The following is a 9,077-nucleotide window of genomic DNA, read 5'->3' on the forward strand; positions in this document are numbered from 1 at the left end:
CGTGCCAAATTTCTTACCGAAAAATTTTTCTTATCAATAAAGTATATGACTTGGTTATAATATATTTTCACAGTAATTAATAAATCTATTTTCATTTTGGATTAGCATAAAAAAAAAAGAAAAACAAAACAAAGATAGGTTAATTAGGTGGGAACCTCTTAGGGAGTCAAGCGATATCTGTCTGTGTTCACTATGGCTGCTGCTGCTCATTCAATGGTGTTTATTTAATATTTTTAAAATTGTAATGTTGTTATTATTAATTATAATGATTTGTGTGTGTGTGTGTGTGTGTGTGTGTGTATTCATGCCGATCACACTGTATGATACATGTTCAGAGGTCAGAAGTCAACCTCTGGGACTTTTTTTCTCTCCTACCACAGTGTTCAGAGATTAAACTCAGGTCATCAGACTTGTGCAACAAGTGCTGTTTACCCACTGAGCTATCTCACCAATCATTTGTTTACTCATTGGTTGGTTGGTGCTGAGTGTTGTGTAGCTCAGGCTAGCCTTTAACTCTTTATCCTAGTTCCTCTATTTGCTGAGTATATGGTTACAGGCACGAGCCACTGTAACAGGCATATTATCTTTTTTTCTTCCGTCACATTGTGTGTGTATGTGTGTATGTGCGTGTGTGTGTGTGTGAGGACAGCGGTGGTTTCTGCCTGTAATCTCAGTACAAGAGAGGAGAGTGCATCTCAAATTCTAAGTCTTTGTGGGATACATGGGAAGACCCTTGTTTTGTTTTGTTTTGTTTTGTTTTTTAAGTGTATGTGTGTGTGTGTGGAGGGTACCAATGACTCAAAAAAACGAAACAAGGGATCAAATGAATCAAACAACCTTCACAATGAATAGACTAATGAAGTAAGTGGACAGTTCTCAAAGGATGAAACAGAGGTGGCCAATAAACAGACAAAAAATATTCAACTACTCTGGCAAAAAATTAGACTATGAACATATGTTACAATAAACAAAAAAAAACGCAACCAAATACAAATGATAATAATTTCTAGCTTGAGCTATCATGACTCAGAAAAAGCAGCTTGAAGGACAAACAGTCTAGCTGTCACCCAGCAGTTTCTTGGCAGCTTTTTTCCTATAGAATGAGGAAGTAGCCAAAGCAGGCAGAGTCTTCACAGGATCTCCTGTTGCCCTGGTTCTGAGGATCTTCAGGAGCCCCATGGAACTACACTCAATGTCAGAGTGCCACCACACATGACTCTTTCTTTCTTTTTTAAAATTATTTTATTTCTTTACATTCCAGCCATTGCCCCCCCTCCCTCTCCAGGTGCTCCCAGGTGCTCTTCAGTTTGTCATCCCATTCCTCCTCTCCCTTGCCTCCCAACCCCACCATACCTCCCCCTTCCTTGGGGTCTCAAGTCTCTCGAGGGTTAAGTGCATCTTCTCTCACTGAGGCCAGACTAGGCAGTCCTCTCAGCCTGGGAGCAGTCTTATATGCTGCCTGGTTGGTGGCTCAGTCTCTGGGAGCTTCCTGGGGTCTGAGACTGCTGGTCTTCCTATGGGGTCACCCTCCCCTTCAGCTTCTTCAATCCTTCCCCTAATTCAACCATAGGGGTCCCAATTTCAGTCCACTGGTTGGATGTAAATACGTGACTCCGTTTCAGAGACCTGATTATTCTAAGCCACTGTGTGGATTGCATGTCCTGTCAAAACAGAATCCAGAGCAATTGCCCACTGTACTAGAAATGCTTACACTCCTGAGTCAGGAACTCGGGGAATCATATACACAGTTTGAACTTCAATAGATGTAGAGGAATCTTAATCCAGCAACATGGCTGTTCTGACTGGAGTACATTGTTTGGGATTAAAAGTTGCACTAAGAAGTGAGTGCACACTTTTAATCCCAAACAATGTAGGTAGGGTTAGTTTGTAGAAGCAGCCATCTTTGAAAGTGACTTATAGTTGAAGGACAGACAAAGTGATGAATCAGAGAAAGATTTGACAGACTAGGATATGCCCAACTCTCACAAGAACTGATAGGAAAAGTGTCTATTTAGGAGTATTTCAGGAAGAGAGAGAAGGGAGTTGGAAGTTAGTCAGCTGAAGTCAATGTAGGAGAGTTGAGTCAGTCACCTGGGAGCCAATGCAGTGAATGTAGTGCAGAGTTGAGTTCATTTACGGGTTCACGTAGTTCAATGCAGGTCAGTAGAGGCAGCTGAAGCCAGAGAATAGAAAGGAGCCAGAAGATTAGAACAAACTGCCAGAGTTAGCTCGAGGCCAAGCAGAGTAGTTCACTGAGAAACAGAGAAGTCAGACTGAATCAGTCACCTTGAAGAGGAGTTTGAGCCAGAAGAGCTGAGTTGAACCAGCCAGCCAGAGTTCAGAAAGAACTAGAAAGTGTGAGCTTATTCAACAGTAAGCCTCCAGATGACATTTAGATTTGGTGAATAAATGATACTTTTACAATCAGAACTCATGGTCATCCAAACCCTGTGTAGGACTGCTCACCCATAATCCCAGGACGTGGGAAGGCGGAGGCAGGAGAATTGAGGATTTGAAGCCAGACTAGCAAGGATTTGTAGCAAAACTCCACCTAAAACCAAACCAAACAACTCTTCGCTCTAATTCAGCCTCAACACTTCCAGGCTATTCTATTATTCTGGACAATTTTAAATTGAACAGATGGATGGATGGATGGATGGATGGATGGATGGATGGATGGACAGATGGATAAGTGGAAACTTGTAGAGATGCTCAAGAGAATCTACACAACACTGCAGTGTTTTAGAGATGGGTAGCCCTGAATATAGTTCCAGTTTTACTTCAAAAACGGTAGCCTTGTTCTTCTCTAAGATACGTGGAGCTGTGCTGTTCACAATTTCACAGTCACATGACACTCTCCTGCTCTTGTCACTTGTCCCATTATCAAATGAGGAAGAGAAATTTTCCTGAGCAAGAAACTGAAACACTCTGAACTATAACAGCAAAGAGGAAGTCTCAGGGACATTTAATTTTTGCATAAGAATAATTGCCTGAGCCATGACTACACGTGCTGAGAGCAGAAGGGAGCAAGCCTGGCTTTGTGGCACAGATCTACCAGCCTGAGTCACATTCAGCCTGAGTTATCCTGTGGTCAGCATCTTGTCATTGATTAACCCATAAATCCCTATAGAATATCTCTTACTTGCTAGACACTGTTTTAAGAGCTTGCCAAAGAGAAAAGACTAATAATGTGTTAGCCTTCATTCTAAGGAGAATGTATATGTATATGTATATGTATATGTATATGTATATGTATATGTATATGTATATGTATATGTATATATTCTCCTCAGAATGAATTTTTTAAGATCATTCTGGGGAGATGGCTCAGTGGTTAAGCACTCGCCACTCAAACAAGAGGACCAAGAGTTTAGGTTCACAGAACCCAAAGGAGAACACTGGGTAAATGTGTCTGCTTGCTTGTCATTCTAGCTGTGGAAGGGAGAGAGAGAAGTCTCCAGAGCAAGCTGGCTAGCAAGGCTAGTAATATAGTGAGCTCTGAGTCTGTCTGAGATCCCGCTTCAGAAGAATTCAGTAAAAGAGAATTGACCAAGATTCCCCACATCGACCCCATGTCCATACACACTCATGAGCACATACACACCTACACACACACAAGTGAGGAGGAGGAGGAGGAGGAGAAGGAGGAGGAGGAGAAACAGCAGCTAATTTTAGTTGATTTCTTAAGAAAAAAAGTAAAGCAGGAAATAAAAACAATAAAACGCAGAGAGAGAGAGAGAGATGGCTCAGTGGTTAAGAGCACTGGCTACTCTTCCAGAGGACCCAGGTTCAATGCCCACCACTCACATGGTAGTTCAGAACTACCTATAATTTCAGTTCCAGGGAATCTGACATGCACATATGCATTCACATGCAGGCAAAACACCACATGCACATAAAATAAAAATAAGTAAAAACAAAAATTAAAACATCAAAATTCAGGAAGGGAGAAGAATGGAATCAGGTAGAAGCTGCAGGCAAGGAGGTTGTGATGGTTCCTCGACTGTCAACTCGACTGGACTTAGAAACACCTAGGAGATTCCCCTCTGGAAGACTGAATGTGGGCAGAACCTTCCCAAGGGCAGAATGGACCCCAGAGTGGACGAAATGAAGCTGAGAAAGGAGCCAAGCACCTGGATTTGTCCGCATGCTTCCTGACGGCAGATGTGCTGGAACCAGCACATACCATACATTTCTGTCACCATAACTGTAGCTGTTCTCAGTGTCATACCATAATGCCAGCCAGGATGGACTCATGCCGAATAAAACTTTCCTTCCTTGTCACAGCAATGGGAAACGTACCCAATATGGAAGTTATCCATGAAGAGCTAACAACTGAACTAAAAATTAAATGGGGGAGAAAAGAACCACCAATATGGAAATTGGAAATCCTAGCTTTCTCATTCGGACAAGATGGCTGCAGTGTGTGTAAGTATCACATCCTCACATCACAGTTCTCAAAGTAGGTCTGGGGGATTCCTATTATGAGGAAGAAAAAGATTTCCCACCAGGTCTTAAGCCTGTTTGCCTTCCTGTCCCAATGTCCCGGACTAGGTTGAATACCTACTCTCCAGGCATGAAGGTGGAGTTGCAAGGATTGGCTGGGAGCAATTCTGGCCCTGCAGAAGGTGCGGCCTGTGCTGAGCCTGAGCTATGTCAGGCTGAGGGAGACCAGCTTGTTGTCAGCAAGGGCTGGGTAAAGCAGCCATCCCAAAAGCCAGCTGGAGAGACTGCATTTATCCTGAAGTCATTGAGCACCGAAGCCTCCGTCAGGCTCTGTGCTGGCGTTAAGGGTAAAAAGAAAACCACGTGACAGACATGGTGTCTGTGATGCTTTGTAAATGCTTGGCCTAGAAAGCAGTACTATTTGGAGGTGTGTCTTTCTTGGAGTGGGTGTGGCCTTGTTGGAGGAAATGTATCAATAGGGGTGTGGGCTTTAAGACCCTCTCCCTAGCTGCCTGGAAGCTAATCTCCTAGCTCCTAGAGGTGGAACTCTCAGCTCCTCCAATCCCGTTCTGCCTGAACACTGAGACTGAGCCTCTAAACGGGTAAGTCAGCCCCAATTAAATGTTGTCCTTGTAAGAGTTGCCTTGGACACCATGTCTGTTCACAGTTAAATAAGAAGTTGGTACAAGGAGTGGGGTATTTCTGTGATAGGCCCAACCATGCTTTTGTTTGGAAGAACGTGGATTTTGGGACTTTGGATTTGAGAAGCAGTGGATTGCTTTAAGTGGGGCTTACTGGGCTATCCCAGTAGGAATATGGGAGATTTTTGTTGCTAAGACTGATCTGAACTGTGCAGACCTGGCCCAAGAGGTTTCTGTGGAGGAGAATTTCAGTATGTGGCATAGAGATTTTTTTTTTTTGTGGTATTTTGGTGAAGAATGTGGCTGCTCTTTCCCATTGTCTGAGGATTCTGCCTGAGGCTAAGGTGAAGAGATTTAGATTAATTGCTTTAAAAAGGGAAGTCTCAGAACAGCCTGGTATAGATTTTGTTGTGTGGTTAGCTGTAAAGTTGTTATTATGAATCGTAATGTAAATATCTGATATGCAGCTCATGTGGATATGTGACCCCCATGAAAGGGTCACTCAACACCCCACTCCCCGCCAAGGGGTCATGACCCACAGGTTGAGAACCACTGACCTAGAGAAACAAACAAGTGAAGTTGAGCAGGGTGGGTGGGAAGGCAGGTAAAGGGGTTAAATGGGAGGTAGAGAACTGTGATCGTTTAAAGGAGATGTCTCCCAGATTTGGGGGCATTTGAATACTTTATCCATCACATGTTGGTGAGTGTTTGGAGAGGCTTAGGATGTGTGGCCTTGCTGGGGGAAGTATTCACTAGGGGTAGGCTTTGAGATATCACACCCTTCCACTACCTTAGGTATCTCTGTAAAATATCTTTTATTCTCCTGTTGTAATTGTCATCTCAGAGGTTTATGGCCTCCATCTGCTAACGTAGCCGTAGTCCTGGAAGTGTCTAGCCTCTCTCTAATCTAATCTAGGCCTAGGATGTCTCCAGCCTCTGAGACTTGATGCTGAATAAGCTCACCCTTTCTTGTCCTTTCTGATCTCTGGTTGGCTGGTTCAACTCAGCAGTTCTGGCTCAAACTCTTTTCCCAGCAAACTGGTCCAATCTGGCTTTTCTCTCAGCCTCTGAATTGCTCTGCGTGGCCTTAAAATAACTCTAGCAATCTTTTCTAATCTTCCTTCTCATTCTCTTGCTACTTCTGTCTTTACCTGTGTCTAGATTGTTATCTCTTCCATCTGTCTCTGTAAAACTCTCCCAATAACACTGCCTCTTTCTTCCTCCCTCTCTCTGCTCTGCCATCCCTCTCAACTCTACTACCCTGCTCTCCATGAACTCTACTGTATATTGTACTGGACTCTCTTCCTCCTGTGCTGTCTGTCTCTCCCTTGAGTAACTTTCCTCTTCTCTTTCTTCTTGCAAGAGTTGGGCATAGCATTCTGTCAAATCTTTCTCTGACTTGTCACTTTTTCTGCCACTCAATCAGAGATCAATTTCAAACATGGGTGCTTCCTTCTACCAACTAGCTTTACCTTCATTGTTTGGGATCAAAGGTGGGTACTAAGGATGTGCCTATATTCCAGCCAGAGGCATGAAAGGTATGTGCTAAGAGCTGAGCCACACCCTAACTAGAAACAGGTTCAGCTATCCTGTAACATATCCCTCTGCTGCCTGCCATTTGAGATGTGAGCTTTCAGCTGTTCTTTGTGGCAATGCCTGTCTGCTGCCAAGCTTCCATACCATTATAGTGATGGACTCTCATCCTACTTGAACCATGACCCCAAAAGAAACTCTTCCTTTTCTATGTTGCAATGGCTATGATGTTTTAGTCATGGCAACAGAAAATGAACTACGACTGGAGTTTGTACCAGGAGTGGGGTATTACTGTGACAGACTAACCATGTGGGGTTTGGGGGAAAGTAGAAGACTTTGGACCTTTGGACTAGAACACAGTTGAATTTTTAAAGCAGGATTTAGTGGGATGGCCTTGGAAGACAGTGCTGATAGCCTTGGGAACTTTGGAGGACCAGCTCAAAAGGCTTCAGAGGGAAGCAAGGACTTTAATAGCAACTGGGCAGCTCTTGTGAAACTTTAGCAAAAGTGGTATCTGCCTCTGCCTTTGTCCTAAGAATTTGCCTGAGGTGAAGTTCAAAATTAGTGACCTGATTCCTTTGGAGGACATTGCATGACAGCCTAATAATGACTGTTGCATGGTTATATAGGTCTGCAGTAAAAAGAGCAAGTAGCATACGAAGAAATACAGGACAGTTTGAAGAGGAAAAAGAGCACTGTGAGCCTTAGTGCTGCAGACAAGCCTAGTGAAGAAAGAGATAAGGAGACAAAGGATGGGTCTGAGCTGCATTGGAAGAAAGGGGAGAGCGCTCCAAGGGCAAGACCCCGCCCAGCTAAGCTTCCAAAGAATTATCTGCGCCTAGGAAAGAACAAACACAAAAGCTGCAGCAAATGCATTCAAGGGGAACAGGGTCCATGCCAAACTGGGCAGTGTCGTCCATGTGACACTGACTTTAGTCATGAAGGATATATAAGTAAAGGGACTATCCAGTCTCCACGGTTTCAGAGCGCCACCAAGGCCAGGCCTTTGGCAGAGAAATCCCTTCTCCGGGGACACGAAAGTTAATTGTGTGAAGCTGTGGAAGTGAGGCCCAAGCTGTTAGAGATGCCAGATCAGTGAGATATCTACCAAGGAGAGCTGCCCATAAGGCGTGGAATGGACCCAAGAGAGACGAGTGTGTTACCAGCAGCAGAGCTGGAATGTTAGAGACATTTGGCATCAGAAAAAGAGAGAGAACTTTGGAGTTTTTCCCTGCTCGGGCTCAGAGTTACTTTGCTCCAGTATTTGCTCTCTATACCTCCATCCCTCCCTTTTGAAATGGTTATGTATATTCGGTGCCACTGTACATTAGAAGCATGTAGCTTGCTTTTAAATTTTATAGAAAGTTTTAACTAAGAGATTGTCTTGAGCCTTGGAAGAGACTTTGGACTTAGAAATCGGGGTTGGGACTGAAAGACTATGAGGACGTTTGAAGCTGGACTAAATGTGTTTTTGCATTACTGTATGGTCAGACTAGAGATGCCAGGGAGCAGAACATGCTGGTCTGAATGAGATCTTCTTGGGCACCTGAATACTTGGTTTCCTGTTGGTAGCCCTGTTTCCGGAGGTTTGGGAGATGCCTTGCTGGAGGAAGGGGGTTACCGGGGAGTGGCTTGAGATATCAAACCTCCACCCCACCCCATCCCCAGTTAGTGCTATGCTTTTCCAGTTCAGAATGTAAGCTCTCAGCAGGTCCTGCTGCCATACCTACCTGGGGCCACACTTTCCCACGGTGATGGTGATGAGGATGAAACCACAAACCCCAAACGAACCCTTCCTTCTCGAAGGTAGCTTGATCATGGCATTCAGCAGAGCAATAGAAAAGTAACTAAGACAGATACCCTTCAGTACAGATAGAAAGGTTGAACCCAAACTGAGTCACCCAAGAAACTGACACATTTCCATCTGTACTTTATTTAGAAAGGACATTCTTACTCCATTGCTTCCACTCTCTTCCCACACCTTTAATCATGCTACAAATGGGAGACACTGTTGCAACAGGGTGTACCGGGGTAGTGGCCAAGGAGTAAGTAATGATGGGAGACAGTTTGGCGATCTGCTAGGGAGGGGCAAGGGTCAGGGATGACTTCAGGCAGTTCCGACTTGCCCACCTGGAAGAGTTTCTGTGTCTCTTGCTGAGCTACTACACAGCACTACTCAGCACTACACGGACTAAGTCTTTGATTAGATCTTTTTCCCTGGAGGCACCCAAATCAGTGCTCACTAAGGTGCTAACCCCCACCCCCATCCCCACCCTTCTTATCTTGGGCCACTTTTCAAGCCATCAGATCTACTTTATCTCCTCTCTCTCTCTCTCTCTCTCTCTCTCTCTCTCTCTCTCATTTAAATCCTAGCCATTCAAATATACTGCTAATAATTGGTCACCTAGGAGCAGCAATTTACAAATCACACACACAAACAAAAACCCAACTTTTTCT

Source organism: Mus caroli, unplaced genomic scaffold, assembly GCF_978045245.1.
Source record: "Mus caroli unplaced genomic scaffold, Mus_caroli_1 scaffold_4, whole genome shotgun sequence".
In the NCBI taxonomy this organism is placed as follows: Eukaryota; Metazoa; Chordata; class Mammalia; order Rodentia; family Muridae; genus Mus; species Mus caroli.